Raw genomic sequence first — 14,359 nt, 5'->3', positions numbered from 1 at the left:
GGCACAGCTATGTCACTGCTGGAAAATTGGTTAGGATTGTGCCCTGTGTCATATAAAGATGGTCATCTCTGCCATCCAAGACAGAAAAAAAAACCTGTCCTTGTTTAATTGCATATTTAAATTTCAAAAATTCCAAGTGAATTTTCAGATCCTGGGGTGAATTTCAGCTTTTGGCAATTCAACTTGCGTCTAAGACGACCTTTGAGGAGGTGGAGAGGAGGCATACAATGCCCAAATAAGTCACTGACTTCTAATGACAAGAAGTTCTTTAAGAATTCTGAAAAGCAAAATAAATTGATTTGACTTTCAAGACACCAAACATCCCCCAAAATGCAGGCTGGCATAATATTTTGAGTTTCCAGATAAGAAATTTTAGTATTAGTTTCAGTCACCCAGCTAAATGCCAATTCATTACAGGAAGAAATTAACTTCGCAAAAAAGTATTGAAACTTCGCTTCTGATCTCCAAATGATTGACGCTGTGTTACTGACATCAGAACAAGCCTCTGTCTAGGGGACCACTTTCACTCCAATGAAAGAATCCAAATCTCCTTAGTCCATTAGCAATTCTGTGCAGGCCATTCATTTACAGCAAACCAGATGCTGTTAAACAATCTTACACGCCCAGCTTGACTTGTTCTACAAGACCATATTACAGCATATACATTTTAGTTAATGGAAGATTTTGAGGCAACGGGTTTCTTCATTTTGAGGAAATAAGTTTCAGATTTCCAAATACCCACACTTTGCAAAATATGTTTTGAAGATTCACAGCTTCCACAGAGAGTCCTCATGAATTGTGAATGGGCCGTAAAAAAAGATACTAATTTTCCCACAATAAACATAGGGAAAGGAAAGTAATGAATTCTCCCCCAGCCCCATCTGAAAACAACTATGACAAATACATTGGGAGGAACACATGAATTGATGCACCCTACAAGGAAGCCACATGCAACCTTGACACTACCAATGGACAATATTTTTCCAGATTTTTCATGTACAGTATACAATGTATGAGCAAGTGAGCTACCGTAGCTTAGTGGTAGGACACAGGCTTGATTTGGAAAGGGTCTCAGGTTCAACCCCCAATAAAAGTCTCAGGTAGCAGAGACTGAAAATATCTCTTGCCCAAGGCCACCGCCAGTTAAGACACTAACCAGGCTAAATGAGCACATCATGCATATCCTCCCATGATTTACATTCAGAAGAGGACTGAAGAGTATTCAATTTTTACAAATAAAAATACTAAGACTGAAGCAGTTGTAGAGGTGCCTACTATGAATTTTTCAGGTGCAGAATATTTCCTCTTGAGGTCCAAGCCTAAATCTACAAAGGTATTTTCAATATTCTGGACAACTTGCCCAAGGCCATTCAAGCTTTCCACCAAGATTCTGTTTAAATCTGCTCTTCAATGAACAAATAAAAAACCAACCAACCAAACACCAGAAGTTTTCTCCTTCCCATTTTCAATCTTGCAAGACATCACAGGGCAGCAGGAGAATAATAAGGATGTAATTAAGCATAAAGCAATCAGGCTGAAGAGTGTGCTAATTGAAGAGCCTCCATCTAACAGCCAGATCTGCAGGATGCAGAAGGGGGGGGGGAAACCAGTAGGTGGTCAGGTTTTTCCTTTCTCACTCCTATTGTGCTTTGCAAAAACAAAAAAATTGTAATTTTGTAGATTTGCAACATAAGGAAAAAGCAATCATCTAAGCACTCCCTGGCACACACGTACCAAGAACTTCTAGTTGTGCTGCGAGACATTAACTAAAATATTTCAAGACTTCCATGAGCCCCAAGGACCCAGACTGCTGCATATCTGCAAGATTTAGTACTTCAACCTTAATGCCTCTTACCAATCAGCCTTCACTGGGGGAGGTAATTTTCTGGCACTGATCTAATCTTGATGCAGAGAGGCAGTACAATTACAGTACTCCCTTGAGGGGAGGTTGTTGCGAGTCAGTGCTCCTCCAATAAAAAGACTCAGAACAGTGACTCACACAGAAGCATAATGAGCCGCCTCCCCACTATGGGTGGAAATTCTCACTCTTTCATAGTCTAAAAATGAACCGGGTGGAACATCAGTGTAAACTCTGCCTCAGCCATCAGATACCTAGGAAACATTGATAATCAAAGCATCAGCTTGCTAGGCAAAGTTAATTTATTGTCAAAGAAAACAGAACACACTCCTTCAGACTGATGACTCTGCACCAACACACTCAGACAGAGTGAGTGAACTCCATCCTGAGGCTGTCAACTGCATAGTTATGTGACCGGGGTGACCCTTCCTTGGCAGAAAGCATACAAAATGTTTTTTAGAAAAAATGCAGAGAAAGCCTTTTGATCTCCCCATTAGCCACTCAGGGCACAGACACAGTTTTGAAAGGGAATAAAGTACAGGAATGACAGACATGGGGGAAAAAAATCAGGATTTCCTGATGAACTCTGGATCATTTAATGTTCTATTGTTATGCTAATACGTACAACCAGACATAAGGTGCATGAGTGAGAGAAAGACGAAAACATTGGGAAGCACAGAAGAAAGAAGAAGAATGACAACACTTTCTCCCATGTTAGATTCCTGGATGAAAAATAAATGGTATATTTCACAACAGTCCCATCCCAAAAATTATTTTTCTGAATTTAGATCTTATTTTTTGACGGAGCTAGCAAACTTTCAGGTTAGCACAATTAGGATTTCACTGTACAATTAAGAAACGTGGATGGGTAGGGGAACTACTAGGGCATACTATTTGTCTGTGGTACACTTGCTTCCTCTGGTGTTACCTATAGGCAAGAGAACATAAGGAGAGCCCTGCTGGATCAGGCCAAAGGCCCATCTTCCTGTATCTCACAGCAGCTCACCAGATGCTCCAGGGAGCACACAAAAACAAGACACAACATGTGTCCTGGTGCCTTCCCTTGCATCTGGCATTCTGAGATAGACACAGCACTTTTAATTCACAGAGGATAGCAGAAAATATCTGTCTGCAGCCCTGCTTCCTTGCCCTTTGAGGGTTGCTCCAGGAGGCCCTACCAGCAAATGGACAAAAATCAAGATACCCAAGAGAGGGTGAGAGCACACAACAAGCATTCAAAAAGTTAAAAAATTCAAATTGCATTCCCTAGGCCACCTCCATAGGAGTGAAGCTGCAACTAATCTGAAAAACCAGGACACCCTGAAAGGTTCCATTATCCTTCCCTTCCTTAAACAGAGCTTTTCTTCCCCAAAGACTTTAAAGTTAACACACTGAATTGTCTGCTAAAAACCACAGTTGTACTCTCAATAAATCCCCCCCTCCACAAAAGCCTCAGGGAAATCAAGCACTCTCTTCTACAACATTAACAAAAGCATACCCCAAAGATACCAGGGCAAAAGAAACATACATATACACAAAACAGCAAATGTATCCTTTTAAGATTTTTCCCCAAGCTGGTCTTATATTGTTGTTAAATAAACCCAAGAGAAACAATCAAATATTTTTTTTGGGGGGGGGGGGGGGAGAATTCATGCATACATGCCACTTGGAAAAGAGACAGGATAAATAGTTTTATGATACTCTCTCAAACCTAGGGGTGCCACCTTTAGCTGGCAGGGCATTTACACTTTAACAGCAGCATGCCATGAAGAAGTTAAAAAGGAATTTCTCAGCATTTCAAGTTGGGAAAGGCTTCCTCCACCAAATTTCTGCTTTTCACACTCATGCTAAAGGCATGGCAAACTTTGCCTTGTGGAATTAACTGGGGAGGGGGAATAGAAAGGAAAAGCGAGGCAACAATTGTGCCAACCCAAAACTGCAGAGCAAGTCTTCAAACATGCATAAGAACTCAGAAGTCTTGTTTGCAGAGGTCACGTACATCCTGGAAAATATCAAAATAAGGAAGTAGACAAAATAAGCAAGGTGATGCTGTTTATTATGGCAGGCTTCCTTTTCTGTGAAGATGCTCAACGTTAGTTACAAAATACTCTGCCATAGACTGATCAAAATTCTCTTTAGAATCTCGTCCTTCTGGTAAACAACTCTGTAGCTCAAAACATTTTCCTAGAATAGTTAGACCAACACCACGTTTCCAAAACTTCCAATAGTCATGTCACACACACTTGGTTCTGATTTAAAATTGATGGCACACTTCAGTTGTAGACAAAAAGCTTAAGAGAATGAAATAGAAAACTGCCCACTGTCAGAGAAGCTTAGATAATTACGCAGAGGGGCCACCTTCTCAACTGTGGGTGGGTACACTGGATTTACAGAAGACTGCAATTAATTTCTGACATGTCACTTTGTATATTGTATTGGCAACCTTCAGTCTCGAAAGACTATGGTATCGCGCTCTGAAAGGTGGTTCTGGCACAGCGTCTAGTGTGGCTGAAAAGGCCAATCCGGGAGTGACAATCCCTTCCACACCAGGAGCAAGTGCAGTCTGTCCCTGGTCTGTCTCCCTGGCTATGGGCCTTCCTTCTTTGCCTCTTTGCCTCAGACTGCTGGCAAAGTGTCTTTTCAAACTGGGAAAGGCCATGCTGCACAGCCTGCCTCCAAGCAGACCGCTCAGAGGCCAGGGTTTCCCACTTGTTGAGGTCCACTCCTAAGGCCTTCAGTTCCCTCTTGCAGATGTCCTTGTATCGCAGCTATGGTCTACCTGTAGGGCGCTTTCCTTGCACGAGTTCTCCATAGAGGAAATCCTTTGGGATCCAGCCATCATCCATTCTCACAACATGACCGAGCCAACGCAGGCGTCTGTTTCAGCAGTGCATACATGCTAGGGATTCCAGCACGTTCCAGGACTGTGTTAGGAACTTTGTCCTGCCAGGTGATGCCGAGAATGCGCCGGAGGCAGCGCATGTGGAAAGCGTTCAGTTTCCTCTCCTGTTGTGAGCGGAGAGTCCATGACTCGCTGCAGTACAGAAGTGTACTCAGGACGCAAGCTCTGTAGACCTGGATCTTGGTATGTTCTGTCAGCTTCTTGTTGGACCAGACTCTTTGTGAGTCTGGAAAACGTGTTAGCTGCTTTACCAATGCGTTTGTTTAGCTCAGTATCGAGAGAAAGAGTGTCGGAGATCGTTGAACCGACACTCACGTGGTTCAATTTCTGACATGTCACTAGCAGTTCTCTTACAACACTGTTTTATAAATTCATGGTCTAATACATCAATACAACCTTATCAGCTGCTGTGACTAAGTAATTTCGAAATTTGGGTCAACTGCATGGGAGGAAGGTCTGCCACAATGCCTCCTCCCTATATTATGCCACCACCACTTTCTAAATAGAGACTGAAACAGTCAACTGCACCCTGTCATTTGAGCTATTTAATTTTGTACCTAGCAGTACAAAACAAAAAATACTAGGACATCTTAAAAGTCAGGGCTCAGAACCCTCTCCCATACTGTATGGGGAACACTTTAGTGCTCAGACATACAAGATACACACCAGGAGACAGGACTGCAGTTCAAGGAAAAAAAGAAGAAAAAAGGATGACAATTTCATAATACATTGCTCAATTTCACTGGCTGCTAGGTGTTGTGGTGATCTGACAATCTTTAAACTGAAGATTGCAAAATGAAGGCATTTTATGGATGCAATGTCCTTTGCTGAATGAACCTCCCATCAGTTCTAGTCAGGAAGCCTCTGTGCAGGAATGGTCTGTGGCTTAGTAATGAAGCATGCACTTTTGTATACAGAAGGTTCAACCCCCTGCATCAGGATAGGGCAGGGAAGGAAAGGAGACTCTCACCTGAAATCCTGGAGAGCCATTGCCAATCTGAAGTAGGCAACATTGGGCTAAATCAGGATGGTCTAACACAAGGCTTGCAGGCCACATGTGGCCAACAAGAGCCTTTTAGGAAGCCCTCAAAAAGCCCTGCCACAGCCACCAACCCACTGCCTCCTCCCACTTCTGCAGCTTTTCAATCTCCCTGCCATGCCATTCTAGTTTCTTCTTCAGAGAAGAAGCCAGAACAGCAAAGCAGGGAGATCAAAAAGCCCGCATGCACTCACCATCGCCTCTGCCTCCTGCCATCCAAACCTGCCAAGTAACTGTGGATGCTCAGAATTCAGAGGTAATTGGCAGTGGCAACACCACATCATTGCTAATTACTTCCACGTCTGCTCACAGGGGCTGCGTGATGCCAGGTTTGTGTGCACCCCCCTCCCCCCAGGTTGTTAAAACTTAGACAGCCCTGGGCTAGATGAATCTTCTTTAGGATTTCTCAAACTAGTGTTGCTCGTATAGGATAGAAAAGTTTTCAAATCCACATTGCAACAACTTCCCTATTGTAATCTTTACTGGGACACCTCAATAGGGAGAGGGCCAGCTTGGCCACTGTTTTCTAATAGATGGTTTGTGAGGCATTATCAGTCTTCTCATCAACATATTCTTCAGGGGCATTCATCATCTGTGTGTAGCAACAAGCACAAGGGCCCTGACTAGTTCCTAACACAAACCAGGCCATGGCCCTCAGTGGCAGGGACCATGGCAGACATACATGGTCCCTCCACAAACTGTCCTATTGCAAACTGTATCATGCAGGTAAGATGTTGGCAACATGCGGTACTAGCCACTGTAGGTTTTACATACCCTGGGAAATGTCCACAAATTTGTAAGCCTGGAAAAAAGATTTAATGCTAGCCCATGGCAAGTGGCAACTTGCGGCATGTTGCCACCCTAAGAGTCCCCTCTTCTAGTTTACAAAATATTTCTTGCCTGGCAACTTGGAGGCATTCATACCACCACAAGTAACCAGGTGAGCAGTTACTTGCATGCCTACTTTCATGTATGAATTACGGATCTAGAACATGCAAGAAAAAAGTAAAAATTGAAATACAAAGAACATCAAGAGTTGTAGAAAGAGTAGATTTTTCACACAACTAAATCAAGCCTACTTCCTAATGGATGGTTAAAGCATAAAATGAAAGCCTTAGAATTTCAGGCTTTTTGCAACTCCTATTTTGCCCCCGCCCCACTTCTGCTTTGGGTCCAGCCCCATTACTATTTCCACAGGCCATCAGAACAAGGGCAAGGGAAGTACATGGACCACACCCAAGATCCTATTTGGATGCGCAACCAGACGCTCTGTCCTCACTGTGCTGAAGGGTCATACGTCTGGGCTTCAGGGGCTGTCATGAAAAACTTGCAAAGGACTTGTTCTTCCCAAAATGCCACAAGAGACCTGGCTCTTGTCTTCTATGCATGGAGGTCACATCAATCTTCCAGATGCTGTTGTCAAGTTATGCTTGAAACCAACAGAGGGGGCAGAGGAGTGTGACAGAAAGAAAGGCAATCAGAACTGTTCCAAGGACCTGAAGAGCTCAAACTATTTATACAAAGAAATATAATCACCAGCTGCTGCTCCCTTTATTGCTAGAGTGTGCCGAATAACTTTGGTCCACTGCACAGGGACCACCCAGAATTATGACTGAAAATCCCTCATAAGAATTCTGCAGAATTTGACCCAGGAGAACTAGGTAAGAAGGTGAGTTTTAAACCTATCTCCAACCTAAACCCCTTCTCAAAGCTGGTGCAGGACAAATTAAGTTTTGACCTTGGACCACTAAAGCCTACAAAGTCCTGCCTCTTATTTCCAAGATTTACAGTGTCTGCACACTTTGTTATCTTTGCTTGTATATTGTATTTACTTGTATAGCATCTAAAAAAATGTGCATCAGGCACTTTTACAGAGACAAACACAAGTTACACACAAAATGGCTAACTGCATCTGCTTGACTGAGGCAAAGAAGTCTAATTTTTCTGCACGTGGCATAGTCTTTGTTGCCTATATCCAACATGTTCATAACACAGGCCTACAAAATTGAGGGTCAGAAAAGTTTTTCCCAAACTTTATGGTGGTTTGATATTAATTTGGGGTGCCGATTCCAAAAATGGCATCCGTTTTGCCCTATCACGTCTAGTTTTGGAGATATCGTATAGCCTTATTAGTGAATGGTTCAAGCAGCTTCCTCATGAGGAAGGCTACACCATGGCTTCCTCATGAGGAAGCTGCTTGAACCATTCACTAATAAGGCTATACGATATCTCCAAAACTAGACGTGATAGGGCAAAACGGATGCCATTTTTGGAATCGGCACCCCAAATATACCCAGGAATTGGTGTACCATTTAAGGAAGCAAAATGTGTTTTGGCCTGTGTAATCAGAGCGCAATCCTATGCATGCTTACTGAGAAGTCAGTTCCCACCGAGGTCATGCACAGAATTGCAGGTGTAGTATGCACCATTACTCCTGGTTAGCCTCCCTGTGGGCACTCATCAAAAAGAATTTAAAAAATTTTTTTAATTAAAGCACACATGAAAATATCCTAAGAATTCTAACAGAAAAGATACAACCACCCTCAACAATTCCTATAGAGTAAGTCATACACAAATACCTTGGGTTTAGTTGCACTGAATGGGGTAAAAGAATAACAGGCAGACTTACAAAAATGCAAGAGAGAATAATTTTAGATGTCGAGAATGAAATCCATTATACCCTCATGGGTTAAATGAGGATGGCCTGTGGTGAACTACTGTCATCCTGAGGCTGCAAATTGGATATGCATCATCAGTCTCAGAAAACCTCCCTATTGAGGCCAATCATAAAAGAAGTTTTGGGTTGTTTTTTTTAATAATCAAAGCACACACACACAAAATGCCACATGTTCAGTTAATATTCAAAACCTTCAAATAGCTACCAGTGTGCAGGAAGGTCTACATATCCTTGTTCCGCCTGTCTGATCTCAGGCTGAACAGCTGCTGTTCACAACAGGGTTTCAAATCCATGAAAAGGTGCAACAGCTGGCTAGCTGCCTTCAGCAAACAAACCAGAGGCCAGCATAGCTAAGGCAAACCTACGTCAACAACCCAAGCTTCCCCGTCACATCCTCCCCTCTCCTGTACAAATAGCAGGAACAGGTTTCTGCCTTGCAAAAGCACTGCTGTATTAAACACTGCCCAGTACAGAAGCTGAATTAATCTCATTCTCAAAAGCAAGGGATGTAACGTTCTGTTTTCCTAAAGAACATACTGAGTCCTACTATATTTTAAGGGAAGAGGCTTTATGTAATTTGTAGCCTAGATATATCCTATAATGATGGTTCATGGGCACATCAAGGACTTTCTCTGTAAAGCTTGGTGATTTTCAAATGGTGTGCCACAAGAGTTTGGGGGAAGGTCATTTATTGGTAGGGCCACTGAGGGATGTGAGCCCTTCACCAGCAATGCTATGTGCCTTGTAACTGTCAAAAAACTAATGGTGTGCCCTGAAAATTTTAGTGCCTTGTCAATGTGTTACGAGATGAAAAAGATTGAAAAAAATAGCTGGTCTAGCCGCTGGCAACAGTTTGAAGCCAATTAAATAGATGCATTCACATCTACCATTTCTAACTAAAGATACACACATCTTAACCAAAAGCTAAGTCATGGGGGGGGGGGAGCTATAAGTCCCAAACATTATTTAAAATAATTTAATGTTCTGTCTGTTCTTTTTTATATTGTCCAACCTCTAGTTGAGTTGGTTCAGTGATGCTTTAATGTTACTTGTAACAGGTACGGTAACTCTTGGTTACCATTGCAGAATCCAGGTTAGAACAGTCTAGTTGAAAATTTCAGGAAAATCCATAGCTCAGTGGTAGCTGAGTGCATACTATAGGGTGGCCCTAGGTTCAATCCACTCCTGAAACCACCATTTAAAAGGATTACTGGTAACAGGGCTGGGAAAGACTCCTGCATTCAGAATCAGGAGACTCTTATAAACCTCAGAAGGGAAGCTTCCATTGGGGCTAGTAGTTGGCAACAGGAATGGTACAGAAACAAAGTACTTTACTGATGGAGTGAACAGCTGGAAAGATACAAGTACCATCCTTGTCAAATAAAGACATGCAGAAACCACAGGCTTGACTTAGCAGTCAAGAAATTACAAAACCACCCTTTTCAGCACAAGCAAACTTTTGGTTGAATTCCTGTCTTTAGTAACTGGGTGGTGTCAAAAATTGGGTCCACAGTGAGAAACTACATGAGCAGACAACAATGATGATGAAACTTCAACAGAAGCAAAATGAAGCTGCAGAAGGAAATGAAGATTTAATTTGTTGTAATTTTAACGACAAAGTGGCCTTGAGAGCTTTCCCACATATATTTCCTTACCTTATTCTGTGCAGCATGTATAGGGTAGAGCGCCATATTAAATAGCAGTCCTGCATCATAGAATGCAGAGTTCCTAAGAATACAGCTCCAAAACCACTGCTCTAAATTAATCGTCACTTTGCTCAAGTTCTTATATTAGATCAACCAGCATTTTTAAAGAAGTTGCAAGGTTCTGCTTGCAAAATCTTCAAGATAGCTGGCTGGTCAGAAAAATATTACCAATTCTACATGTCTGGGCTCATTGCAATATAAGATGATACAGTTGAAGATAAGAGAGGTTTGGTTCTCTTTTAATTTGTTTGTATAACCAGCTTCATCCCAAAGTCTTGGGACATAACACAATAAAATTCTAAGTCAATCTCATAAGATTCAGGTTACAGTTAGGTTAATGCTTTAAAAATATAAATATTTTAAATCTGTTCAGTCCTCTACTAGCCTCACTCAATATCATCCCTCCCCACTAAAGTAAAAAAAACTCTTATATTGCATTGCGAAGATGCCTGGGTCACATCAAGTCCACCACAGAATCCCACATTCATACATACAAACCAGCAGCACAATAAGGCTAAGCCTATAGTTAACAGCTTAGCTGATGATGTACTGAGAAGAACACCTCCATTTGTACCCTGCCCTTTCTTGTTTATACCTAATGAACGTCAAGCAAAGGAGAAGTGCAAAGAAAACAAGCAACACACTCAGAACTTAGAAAGCCCTGGTGATAATAGTAAATAGTGCTAATGTGGGATTACAGATATATGGGCACATGGTGCAAACTTCAACGTCATACCACCAAGTTGCTATCAATCTGCATCAGCTCCTTTTCTGCGCAAAGAAAAGACAATTGAAATCTTTCCACTCCTCTGCCACCCACTTCCCTAACCTAAACTCTCCTCTGGACATCAGGAGAAATGCATTAAGAGACACAGTGACTAAAGAAGCACTATATACTGCACTAACGGCGGTAAGCACTGGGTTGCAGAAGCACCCACTTTGAAACTGCACTCAGAATGTAAGTGGGTTTCCTCTGCAAGGAGCTGAGATGGTATTTCCAACCAGTGTTCAAATACACTGCCAGAGGCGCAACTGATGCCAGCCATGACACAAACTGGCTGATCTAAATTATCAACTACAGTAATTTATTTAAAATGTACACACAACTAGTCTAATTCCCGAGCTTTCATAACACAGGTCATGCCTGAAATCCATAGGTGCAATTCACCTTCAGCTGAAACCAGCAAGGATAAAAAACTCCAGCCAATTATTTGAATGAAGTTGAGCAGCACTCTACATTAAAAGAAAAGAATGCCACTCAGTTGGAGAAAAAGAAATTTGCACCGTTAGGAATGCATGAAACTGCAATCTGTGAAAACTCCAGTTCAGATAGAGAAGCAGAGGTTCTGGAATTTTCAATGTCTAAGCTGTGGGCTGCAATCCACTGATATCAGATAAAGAAAATGAAGGATTACCCTCCCCTCTTTTATTTTTTTATTTTTTATTTTTACACACACAGAAGGGGGGAAGAAAGCCTTTGAGCATCACTGCAAAATTTTCTGTTTTTAAGACACTGATATATATTATATATATATATCGAGGGAAGATCAAAGTTAAAACCACAGAGAAATTATATAGACTTAAGGGAGAAAAAAAATTGTAGAAGGCCTTCTACAATTGTTTTACCATTTTTATTCTTTGGTTGCCAATATTAAGTATTTATTGTGGTTTCCGGCTTGCTAATTCTGTTTTATGATTTAGTTTTTTGCTGTACGTTATTGTATTTTATCAGTTAACTTTTAAAAAGAACTCCCAAGCCCCTTCAGCACAGCACAGTTCATTTATTTTCAAAGGCAAAACTAGTAAGAGTTCTTTCAGTGAGCAGAAAAAAACATATTAAAGAGTTCTTAATAACCTTTGAAGAAGAACCCAATAAAAGCTGCCTGGCCACTGCTAGCTCACTATCACTGCCACTATCCTTCAATACTGAGCTCATGTGGACAGCATCACAGGCACTGCAAGGAACATGAGAACAACACATGCCCTGCCTAGAGACAGGAGAAAGTTCATGGCAGAAGCAAAAGACTGCATGAGAGAGCAAGAAAGCTGGGTTCAGAGATGATTCATTCTCTCTTTTCATATCAAGCACATTAAGTTCCCCAGAGAAATTTTTGGATTGCATGCTAAAATTCAGCAGGAGCAAAACATTCCCCCTATAAGGATATAAGAAGCACCATCTAAGTTACCAAAAGTTTCCAATCAGACGCCTTCAGAAAGCTCACAAGCTGGACACAAGGAAAACAGCCTTCCCTGTTGTCTGTCCCCAGTTTGAGATATTCAGAAGTACAATGTGTATACAAATGGAGGTTCCATTTTTGCTCTTATAGCTTATAATCACTGAAAGTCATCCCTATACATTTTCCCCCTTCCATGATTTCTCCATCAACGCATATTGTGACTGGGAATTTCACAAAGTACAGTACAGTGCAATCTTAAGAATGTTTATTCAGAAGTTGATTGAGCTGACTGCCAAGTAAATATGCAAAGGACTTAAGTCTTCATTATCTGGTGCGTGTAAAGATGCACTGGAATCTAAGAATCAGTTTTATAGGGTGACACCACCAACAAGATTTAGCATTTTTATGAGAGGGATAAAAATTGATCTTGATCTACTCTTCCCCAAAACAAATTAAACCCTTGCATGCATTGTGGATGGAGCTCAAATTATCCATGACCCCTTTCTTCTTTTCTCCCTACCTTGAGACTTTCTCTTCTTAATACCCTATTTGGGGGGGGGGGGAAGTGACACAGACAACTTGTAAGACAGTCCGACTTGTAAGACTGAAAACATACATTTTCAATCCCTGTTAAGAATGATGCACGCTCTCTCTCTTGTGACCCAGTCCTATGCATGTGTACTCAGAAGTCCCACTGTGTTCAGTCAGGCTTACTCCCAAGCAAGCATGCATAGGATTTCAGTCTTACATAGCCTTGCACCAACACACATTAGAAGCTAAAAAAATGCAAAGCAAGAAAAGTAATTATGCACAGCACTTATACAGCATCATCACCACACACAATGCTTCACAGAGTTTTCACAACTTAAAACAGGTACCCATCCCCCAAGGCACTTATAACCTAAAATGGACAAGGAGTAAACTACAATGGGTAAACTAAGGGGTGCTTGCAACTCCTCCTCCTTGCTCCTTCTTCAGCACTGCTCTTCTAAAGCCCAGTCATCACCCCCAGTCCAGGAGATGCAATTTTCTTCCTTGAGTCACACCTGCTTTGAGGAGGGAGTAAAATGTAGAGGTATAAATGAAGGAAATGTTGTTAGTAAGTTACTTCTTCTCCCACCCTAACCTAACCTTACCTTCCTGTACTCTGTGCCTCTGCCCTCCTCCCCTAGGCCTTCCCCAACTTCAGAGGCTGCTGCTTTGTCCCAGTCTTCTCTGCCTCTCTTCCCTCTCCTCCTCTGGCTCTTCTCATATGGCTAGACACACTCCCAGCCCTGCCATAGGCTAGACTCGTCCTCACGTGCTGCTTGCCTGAGCACTGCCTGACTTCTCCCATTGGCTCGCTTCCCATGGGCAGAAGGCTGCGTCTGTGGGCGTGGAGCTGCGCTGCAAAGCCTGGTGGGAGTCGTAGTTTTGTCTTTAATCCACCACGTGTCCTCCTGCTTTCACTGTACACAGTTTAACATTGGTAGGAATAGGCTGGTGCTGGACTGGAAGGGTTAAGATGAGGCATATTTCAGGTTAATTCAAAATATTGTGATGGGTTAATTCCAATTGTGTTATCTTTAAAATTTTATGGTAAATTTTTAATTCATTAAAATATAGGTTAATTAAAATATAAAGTTAATTAATTAAAATATAGTTATATTTTCATTATATTTTAAATATTATATTTTTACTGTTTCTATATTAAAATATAGTTCTATACTTACAGGTGTTTGAAAACAGTGTTATTTACCCTACTCAGAAGTATGTCTGTTGTGTTCAGTAAGACTTAGGATGTAAACCTAAGTAAGGATTTTAGTTTGCAATCCTATCCACACTTAGTGCCCAATCCTATCCAGTTTTCCAGTGCTGGTGCAGCTGTACCAATGGGGCATACACTGCATCTTGTGGTGGGACAGCAGTCACAGAGGCCCCCTTAAAGTATGGGAACATTTGTTCCCTTACCTTGGGGCTGCATTATGGTTGCACTGGTGCTGGAAAATTGGATAGGATTG

The 14,359-nt window shown here is 41.7% G+C and overlaps 1 protein-coding gene across 1 annotated transcript in view; it reads right to left on the bottom strand.

Moving 5' to 3' along the window:
- ACLY (ATP citrate lyase) overlaps positions 1–13,594 on the bottom strand; it is a 58,249-nt gene extending 44,655 nt beyond the window's left edge. Inside the window, exon 1 of the mRNA XM_066626847.1 lies at positions 13,496–13,594. The gene's annotated coding sequence lies outside the window, so the exon portion shown is untranslated. The remainder of the gene's footprint in view (positions 1–13,495) is intronic.
- Positions 13,595–14,359: the final 765 nt, after the last annotated feature.

The sequence above is a fragment of the Tiliqua scincoides genome, chromosome 5 (genome assembly GCF_035046505.1).
Source record: "Tiliqua scincoides isolate rTilSci1 chromosome 5, rTilSci1.hap2, whole genome shotgun sequence".
NCBI lineage: Eukaryota > Metazoa > Chordata > Lepidosauria > Squamata > Scincidae > Tiliqua > Tiliqua scincoides.
The sequence above is the reverse complement of the archived record's forward strand: the minus strand, read 5'-3'. Positions and strand labels throughout refer to the sequence as shown.